Source organism: Balaenoptera ricei, chromosome 16 (genome assembly GCF_028023285.1).
Source record: "Balaenoptera ricei isolate mBalRic1 chromosome 16, mBalRic1.hap2, whole genome shotgun sequence".
NCBI classification, from domain to species: Eukaryota; Metazoa; Chordata; class Mammalia; order Artiodactyla; family Balaenopteridae; genus Balaenoptera; species Balaenoptera ricei.
In genome coordinates, this window is record NC_082654.1 from 4,677,341 (window position 1) to 4,687,142 (window position 9,802).

The following is a 9,802-nucleotide window of genomic DNA, read 5'->3' on the forward strand; positions in this document are numbered from 1 at the left end:
TCTTTTATGACCCCAGGACATGGCCCTTCTTACCTCCACAGCTTCCTCTTTAGCCCCGACACACTTCCTGTTTAAACCACCATCGGTTTCACATACGCCATCCTCCCACCTGTCTCTCACCTCCTCCTCTTCACCAAGCCATGCAGCTCCTTTCCTTTAAAATACAGCTGGAGGCAGTTTTCCTGTGACTGGTAATGTTAACTGTAGTTATGTGTCCCGTCTTCCATTTTACTGGAGGACCGGGCTTTTGGATTTCTCTGCAGTAACCCAGATAATGCCCATCATGCTTTAAGGGCTCAACAGATGCCAATCAAAGTTAAAATGCTGAGGACAGAAATGGTCTCTAGAAGAATAAGCAAAAAAGGCAAAATTGGTATGTAGAGAGAAATCAGAGTTTGCTTTTAAACATTGTCCAGAAACATTAACATAAAATTGCTCAAATTTAGGAGATAAAATCAGAAGGTCTTGGTGACTGTTGGCTACAGAGCAGGGCAAGGAAGGAAGACTGATTTTTTTTTCCTTTAATTTTTATTTATTTATTTACTTATTTATTTTTGGCTGCATTGGGTCTTCATTGCTGCGCGCGGGCTTTCTCTAGTTGCGGAGAGCGGGGGCTACTCTTCCTTGCAGTGCGTGGGCTTCTCATTGCAGTGGCTTCTCTTGTTGCGGAGCACGGGCTCTAGGTGCGCGGGCTTCAGTAGTTGCGGCTCACGGGCTCTAGAGCGCAGGCTCAGTAGTTGTGGCGCACGGGCTTCGTTGCTCCGCGGCATGTGGGATCTTCCCGGACCAGGGATCGAACCCGTGTCCCCTGCATTGGCAGGCAGATTCTTATCCACTGCGCCACCAGGGAAGCCCAGGAAGACTAATTTCAGGACCTGTCCCCACATAGAGAAAACTCAGGATGGATGGCTATTCCAGTCTCTAGAATGTGCCAGAATGAGTAACTCTAGTGGATCCAGAACTTTCCATTTTTACATTACCCATCTATCCTTCTCCCTCCTCTTTTCCCAAGTTATGCCCAAGTATTAATATTTACTAACCAGTGAAATCATGAGGACAGACCCTTTGCTGGAATTTTCCTTTACCCTTTTTTTCTTGGAGTACTTTTCATTGTTGAATAATATATCATGTATTATAGAGATCCTAAATGTACAGTTTAATAAATAAAGACAAATGCATCTATCAAGATACTGAACATTTACATCACCCCAAAAAGTTCTCTCATGCCTCTTCCCAGAAAATCTCCCACTCCTGCTAAAGGCAGCACCTGTTCTGATGTCTATTACCATAGATAGTTTAACCTGATCTAGATCTTCGTATAAATGGAATCGTACAGAATATACTTTTTTATTTCTAGCTTCTTTCACACAGCAAAACCTCTTTGAGGTTCATGCTTTATTACCTATATCAGTAATTTAGGTAATGTATCTTTTTTCTCTCATTGCTTCAAAGATTTTCTCATTGGTTTTTTTAAAAATTTGAGTAAAATATGTCTTAGTGCAGTTTTCTTTCTTTTTTTTTTTTTTGTGCAGTTTTCTTTGTCTCTATCACACTTGGGATTAGTTGTACTTCTTGGCTCATAAAGTATATAATATAGTTTATAATATCAGTTTATAGTTTTCATCAAATTTGGGAATTTTTCAGCCATTATTTCTTCAAAAATGTTTTCTGCCTGCCCTCATTTCTGGGACTTCATTTATATGTACATGGTATATCTAATATTGTCCCATAAGTCACTGAAGCTCTTTAAACTTTTAAGCCATTTTTTCCCTCTGTATTTCAGTTTGCCTAGTTTTTATTACTATATATTTAAGCTTGCTAATCTTTTCTTTTACAGAGCTTAATCTTCTCTGAAGTCCACCCAGTGAAATTTTCATTCAGATATTGTATTTTTAGGTCATAGAATTTTTATTTGGTTGTTTTAAAACTAATTTTTATTTCTCTGCCAAGTTTCTTCATATGTTTGTTTATTGTATTCAGCTTTTCCATTAAATCCTTGAATATATTCATTATAGCACTTCTAAGTTCTTGGCTAATTTTAACATCTATGTCATCTTTGAATGTGCATCTATTGAGTTTTTTTGTCCTGATTATTTTCCTGCTCCTTTGCAGGTCTAATTTTTTTTTTTTTTTTTTTTTTTTATCGTTTGCAGGATGCAACATTCCTGAGAGTTTAGATTGGTTGATCTTTTGTTAGAATAAGTCTGTAGAAATCCTTATAGGTGAGAGTAGCCCCAGTTTTATGACAGACTTCACTGAAGTTTCATCCTGATAATGTACAAGTTAGTATTCCATGGAAGACTTCAGGAATTCTTACGCAGACCTCTAGAACTTCTTTTCTGTACAGATTTATTCTGCTTTGGCACCCCGTCTCACACATTCCAGCCTCCCCAGTAGCCACAAACTTTGATTTCTGTTCCTCTACTCAGACACAAAGCTGCTGTCTCTTTGGGCTTTACTTCTCTGTGCTGCAGTTTAGAAAACTTCCCAGGCAGAATGCTGGGGTTAATGTTGTAATCATCTCATATGTTTCCTTTCTTTCAAGGATCACAGCCTTCCATTGATCAAAACAAACAAAACAAAACAAAAACGAAAAAACTTTACCATGTGTGTTTTTCCAGTTTTATACACTTTTATATGGCGAGAAGATAAGTTTGATATCCTTACTTTGTCATGGCTAACACAGAGCTTCCTACGTTTATTTTAAATATTTATTGCATTGTTTTGTAATTATCTATATGGATCCCTTCCCCCAAGGCTTGGTCTAAGTCATTTTTGCATCTTTAGCCCCTATCAAGCACCTTAAATGGTGCAGAGTGAATGATTTTTGAATGAATGAACTAATATATATGTGTATATATACGTGTGTGTGTATGTGTGTGTGTGTGTGGCAATTCGTTTTATGTTATGTGCTGTTTAGAATTGTAATTAGTTTAGTAAAGTTATGTGGTTATGTTATTTAAATAGCAGTTACCTTTATACTTAAAAAAAATAGGAAACACATATACATGGCTCAAAATGAAAAAGGTTCAAAAAGTGAAATAATGAAAAACATGTCTCCTTGCTTCCTTGTTCCCCAGACAACCAGTTCGCCTTTTTTGAGACAAAGTTAGTTACCAGTTTCTTGTCTAATCTTCCAGAGGAATATTAGGCATTTGCAAACATCTGTATATATATGAATTTTCTGTTAACTAAATTGCAAGATATGGGTATTTTTCCATATTAGTAATTATAGACCTACTTCGTTCATTTTAGCCTCTGGAGTCAATATGTGGTTGCACCAGAATGTATTTAACTCTGCTTCTATTGTAGACCACATAGGTTATTCCCAGTCATTTTCTAATACAAAAACAGCTATGTGGAATATCCTTGTTCATATGTCATTCATATGTCATTTCAAGTATATGAGTATATGTGTGAATATAGAATTCTTGGTCACTGGATCCAGGTTGTTTTTTTTAAAATAGATGAGCAATATGTGTGTGTGTGTGTGTGTGTGTGTGTGTGTGTGTGAGTGATTCTTTGGAGATAAGTTTTCACTATGTGAGTATGAGTGCAGTTACCATTCCACCTGTAATGACAAATAGCATTAATTACTTCTCTTCTTATATGATTAAGAAAGTTAGATTCAATCCCTTAAGTAAACTGACATCTAGAAACTGGAGTAAATACCACTGGAAGGCCAAATAATAAAACAATTCAGCACCTTCCAAGATCTGCTTCGAGGGGTGCATAGAATTCCCTCCTATTCCCCACTCAAAAACTCATAAATGTTTATGCTTTGGCAAAAGTGTATTTTTTCCTCAACTTCTTTGAGAAACTTGAAGACCTTCAATGGATTTCTGGCAGAATGAAATGACAATTTCTTTATTTTCCACCATGAAATTCGTGTCTGTAATCCACAGAACATTATTACTTGTGGAATGATTTAGTATCCACCTAGGTTTTGCCTTGTGTATACTTTTGATTTGCTTCAGGAATTGAGGAAAAATGTTGGTAATAGAATATAATACAGCACTGAGATACCAAGGAAAGTCTCTTGGTAAATAGGAGATAGACAGCTATTTCTTATCAGCTATTAAAGCAGGATAGAAATTTAGTTCTTAAATGTTTAATTTCTGGAAGTATTGCAATGTTAAGAAAGGCTTTTATGTATTAAAAGATTGCCTGTTTGAAAGATAAATACCATATGATATCAGTTACATATGGAACCTAAAATACTACACAATGAACTTATCTACAACACAGAAACAGACCCATAAACATAGAGAACAGACTTGTGGTTGCCAATGGGGAGGGGGTGGGGGAGGGATGGAGTGGGAGTTGGGATTAGCAGATGTAAACTATTATATATAGGATGGATAAACAACAAGGTCCTACTGTATAGCACGGGGAACCATATTCAATATCCTGTAATAAACCATAATGGAAAAGAATATGAAAAAGAATATATATGTGTATAACTGAGTCACTTTGCTGTACAGCAGAAATTAACACAACATTGTAAATCAACTATACTTTAATAAAAAATTTAAAGATTAATAATTAAAAGAATTTTAAATTGCCTCTTTAATGGAAAATTATGAGTATGTCTAGGCAGCTTCTCTATTAAAATGATCCCAAAGTACACACAGTCTACATACATTTTATAACAAAAGTGAAAATGTACATGAATTAATTAAAAATAGTAAAATAAATCCTGTTATATTCTTTAGAGTTCTAGGTGCTGTAAGATGTATACTTGCGATTTAAAAAAAAATGTTAACCTTTAATAACCCACATGACAAACAAAAGAAGAAATCAGCAGCCTCAAATTGTAGAAATAAACAAGAAAGCTAACAGCTTGTCCCAGTGCTTTATCAGCTAGACTAGCACTTTCCAAAGCAAGAATCCTTTAGTAACGATATATTGTGGAGGAAGGAAGAGATGATTGTATATGGTAGACAGTACAAAACGGCCATTTTTAAACTTCATATATGAGTTGCATATTTATTTTCATGTATTTATTTTCATATTGGTACATCATCTGAGATTTTATTACACGTAGGCTAATGGAGATAGTATCATAGTCAATTAATTTGTAAAAATATGAATATAGAAAAAATATTAAGGAATTAGAGGTGGGAATTCACATCTGTCAAAAATGGCACCAGTGGAGCTGGAATGATGGAATTGTGGGAAGTCTGGAGCCAGGGCCACTGCCCAGGAGCTGACATGACCTTCGTCCCAGATTTTGGTCTTGTTCTCCAGTCTATGAAGTCTTCGTGTTCCGGACTGTGCTCTATCTGCAGCAGCCTCTATACCACAGGCTCTGACATCACTTTTCTATTGTCAGCCACACCCAGCTCTGTCTATCTCAGCCCATACTTCATGCAGCCCCTGCCCCTGGAGGAGTCCCCGGACATCTTTCACTCTTAACAGAGGGGGAGACGGTCCCCAATGTCAAGCCCTCTGAGATTCCCAAACCTAGTTGGAAAAGGTTCTTGACTTGAAGCAAGATCACAGATTCTGCCTCCCCAAACTCAAATGAATCAAAAGCAAGACCACCTCCCCCCAACTCTAGGAGGTATGTGTGTGACAGCTTTAGAGCTAATAAAATGCCAAGAGATTTCTGGGGTAGAGGCATATAATTGTTTTTTGCAATAACTTAAAGCTGAGAGGATAAAAGTTCTGGACAAGGATGAAAGTCCATGAACTCAGGAGCAGATCCAAAAGAAACATAACCAGGAAAGAGAACAAGACAGGTGACCTCGTTTGAGGCCCTGTACCAGGTTATGCATGGGACTTCCCTTACCTGAAACGTATGTGAGCTTAAGTCAACTTGATTTAGGTATTTTGTCAAAGCTCTGTACATTCTTTCCTCCTGGATGCATTCGGGGGAAAAAGTGAAAGAAAGTCATCCAGCCAAAAACTGAAGCTTGGTGAAGATAAGACAAAGTGAGCCCAGATAATGTAAGAAGAATATCAGCGGAAATCACTCACAATGTATTAGAACAAAGCAATGGTTGGACAGAACTGCCCAGGTTAAGCATAAGCAAGATAAAAAGAAATGCCAAGGGGACTATGTAAACATACAGCCAAAGGAAAGAAAGACAGAGTAAACCCTCTGGGGTTGGGAAAACACAATCCAATAAAGTTTCCTCTGCATGTATTATGCTATGTAAAGACTTATAATAAGAAGAATTTGTTAAAATAAGAAATGAATAATGAGATAATAAAACAATAGAGATGAACTGAAACTCCAAACCACACAATTTCAGATTAAATACATAAGCTAGAAAAAGACTTGACTGAAAGACTAGTTATCCCCACAGAGGAAAGTAATGGTGAGTGCAGAGGAAGAAGGTAAAGAGACCAAATCAATTAGAGAGAGATGGTGGATGTGGAGGTCAAAGATAACCCAACCCAAGAATGACTGATGTGTCTCAAGGTAAGATTTCAGCAAATGGGGCTCACAATTCAGAAATATGATACAGAAAAAGTGTATCTGCCATGAATTGAGTGAACAGATTGAAAAGACAATCTAAGAATGAGAAAAAAAATGATACAGAACAATCTATACAAAATGTATTCAGGTCAGCTACTGCATTTCATGAATAAAGGCTTTTATAACTATGCTATCAGAATAAGAAAGTCACAATCAGAGAGAAGAAATAAAGCCGACCTCAGACTCTTCCACAGCAACATTCAATGTCAAAAGACAACAGAGTAACATGCACAAAATTGTGAGGGGAAGAAAATGTAGCAGCCACACTGTCATTCAAGAATAAAAGCTGACTGCTTCTTCTGACCCTGATGGAGGAACAGGGACAAGATTGGTCCTCCAGTAATAAAACAGAAAATTATATATATATAAAAAAAGAGTTTCTAGACACTGGACATCAGGCAGAATAGGACTTTAATTCCTGAAAGAAAAGAAAAAAATGAAGTTTTACTGACCACTGCACCAGGGAGTTTCCAAGGAGGAATTCACAGGCAATGGTGCAAGAGAAGAAACCAGGAAGAGCCAGTAATCATCTGGAGTCAAAGAGAAAGAGATCAGAGTTTGGGGAAGCAAAAGTGGCTAAAATTGGTGGTGCAGAGTCTTGGAGAGAGATAGCTGCCCAGGCAAGCTCTAGAGGTCTGCAGGGAGATCCCTCAAATCTTTGGTTGGTTGCTGGTCCAAAAGGGTGAGAGGAAGCCATCTGAGGTCACAGGAAAAGAGCCACTGGAAAGCAGTGTGACAAACAGTTCCTGGAGTTGACACAGAGCTGGGAAGAAAGACTTTGTAATAGAGAACCCAGAAAGAGACCCACACAGTGTGGTCATCTGATTTTCAACAAAGATGCCACATGCCAAGACAATCTATCAGGGAAAGGGTAATCTTTTCAAGAAATCAAGCTTAAACAATTGCATACCCACATGTATAAGAATGAATCTCAGCCATTACTTCATACTATATTAAGAAAAAAACTTCAAAATAAGCAAATAACCGTAAATGTAAGAATGAAAATTATAAAACTTCTAGAAGAGAGCATAGGAGAAAAATACCTTTGCAATCTTGGGTTAGGCAAAGATTTCTTAAATATGACATTTAAAGCACAATCCACAAAATGAAAACAATTGGTACTTAGACTTCATCCAAATTAGAAAATTTTTCTCTTCAAAAGATACTACAAAGAATATGAAAAGATAAGCCAGAGACTGGGAGAAAATAGTCGCAAAACATATATCTAGTAAAGGACTTACATGCAAAATGTACCATATAAAAAACTCTTAAAACTAAAATGGCCACCAAGAAGGATATGTATAAATAAATTCTGATTACTTCACACAATGGTAAACCTGATGTATTGGCATGAAAGGGAGTCCTATGACAAACTGTTGAGATTTTTAACAGATGATTACGAAACAGAACACGGAGTAGAACTTGATTTTAATATAAACGTGTATGGGCATAAGAATATGGGTATAAAAGTCATTGCCCAAATATGAACACAGTTATTTCTTTTAGGATGAATTTTTAAATTATATTTGCTCTCTTCCTTTTTTCTGTGAGTTCCATTTGATATTTTTTCTAATGAGCATGTATAACGCTTGCATCATGATATAAAATTATTTTCAGACTGGAAGAAGGCTAGAAGGACATAACTACGGAAATTCTGTCCTATCCCTAAAAATGTAGTTAAAATGAATAGACTTAAGTAGAAAAAACTAGTTTTCCCCATAATATGCAACGCTGTGAAGATAAAGATGCACATTCACTGTGTTAAGGGTGTGTGGTTAACTTGGCACAACTTCTTCTGATGAGCAACTTAGCAATGCATAGCAACAGCTTCAGAAAACGTTCACATGCTTTGACTCCCATCTAGAAATCTAAGCAAGGAAATATTCAGAGATACGGATGCAGGATTATCTAGAAGGATGTTCATGCATTGTTCTTTTTCAATCATAATTTAAAATTTGGAGCAACATAAATGTCCACAATAGTGGAGTATTTGTGCATATATCCCCGATAACTCATTCAACAAATATTTGCTGAGTGTCTGCTGTGCCAGGCTGTTTGGCAGACCCTGGGTCTAGTGGTGACCCAAACAAACATGTCCACCTCCTGGTCCATAGTCTAGTTATTCTAGTGGGAAAGACAGACATTATCAACTCATTCCGCAAGTAAGTTAGGTGCTATCCAAGAAAAGTACAGGATGAAAATGTGTATATACAATATTACTTTATAGCCAGATAAAGAATATAATAAAAAGAAGTGTACATAATATGCTGTGAATATCTATTTATTATCTCGAGAAATGATCTTCTTGCCAAATGGGGGACTTTCTCTGAGGGCCAGAAATGATCATTTACAAACTATTCGCCACTCAACAGGGAGAATGGAGTCACGAAGACTTAAAGCAGGAATGTTCAGAACCACTTCCATCAGAGAACTAAAGAGAAAGAGAGATGAAACCTCTCAAGTTATAATTTAAATAATGTGCAGGTGTCTGTTGGTGGGAATGTAAATTGATACAGCCACTATGGAGAACAGTATGGAAGTTCCTTAAAAAACTAAAAATAGAACTACCATACGACCCAGCAATCCCACTACTGGGCATATACCCTGAGAAAACCGTAATTCACAGAGTCATGTACCAAATTGTTCATTGCAGCTCTATTTACAATAGCCAGGACATGGAAGCAACCTAACTGTCCATCATCAGATGAATGGATAAAGAAGATGTGGCACATATATACAATGGAATATTACTCAGCCATAAAAAGAAACAAAATTGAGTTATTTGTAGTGAGGTGGATGGAGTTAGAGTCTGTCATACAGAGTGAAGTAAGTCAGAAAGAGAAAAACAAATACAGTATGCTAACACATATATATGGAATCTAAGGGAAAAAAAAAAGTCATGAAGAACCTAGTGGCAAGACGGGAATAAAGACACAGACCTACTAGAGAATGGACTTGAGGATATGGGGAGGGGGAAGGGTAAGCTCTGACAAAGTGAGAGAGTGGCATGGACATATATACACTACCAAACGTAAAATAGATAGCTAGTGGGAAGCAACCGCATAGCACAGGGAGATCAGCTCTGTGCTTTGTGACCACCTAGAGGGGTGGGATAGGGAGGGTGGGAGGAAGGGAGATGCTAGAGGGAAGAGATATGGGAACATATGTATATGCATAACTGATTTTTTTTGTTATAAAGCAGAAACTAACACACCATTGTAAAGCAATTATACTCCAATAAAGATGTTAAAAAAAATTAATGTGCAGGTGTGATCCAATTTGAAAGAGGAAATTTGAAAGGTGCACTTCTTTATC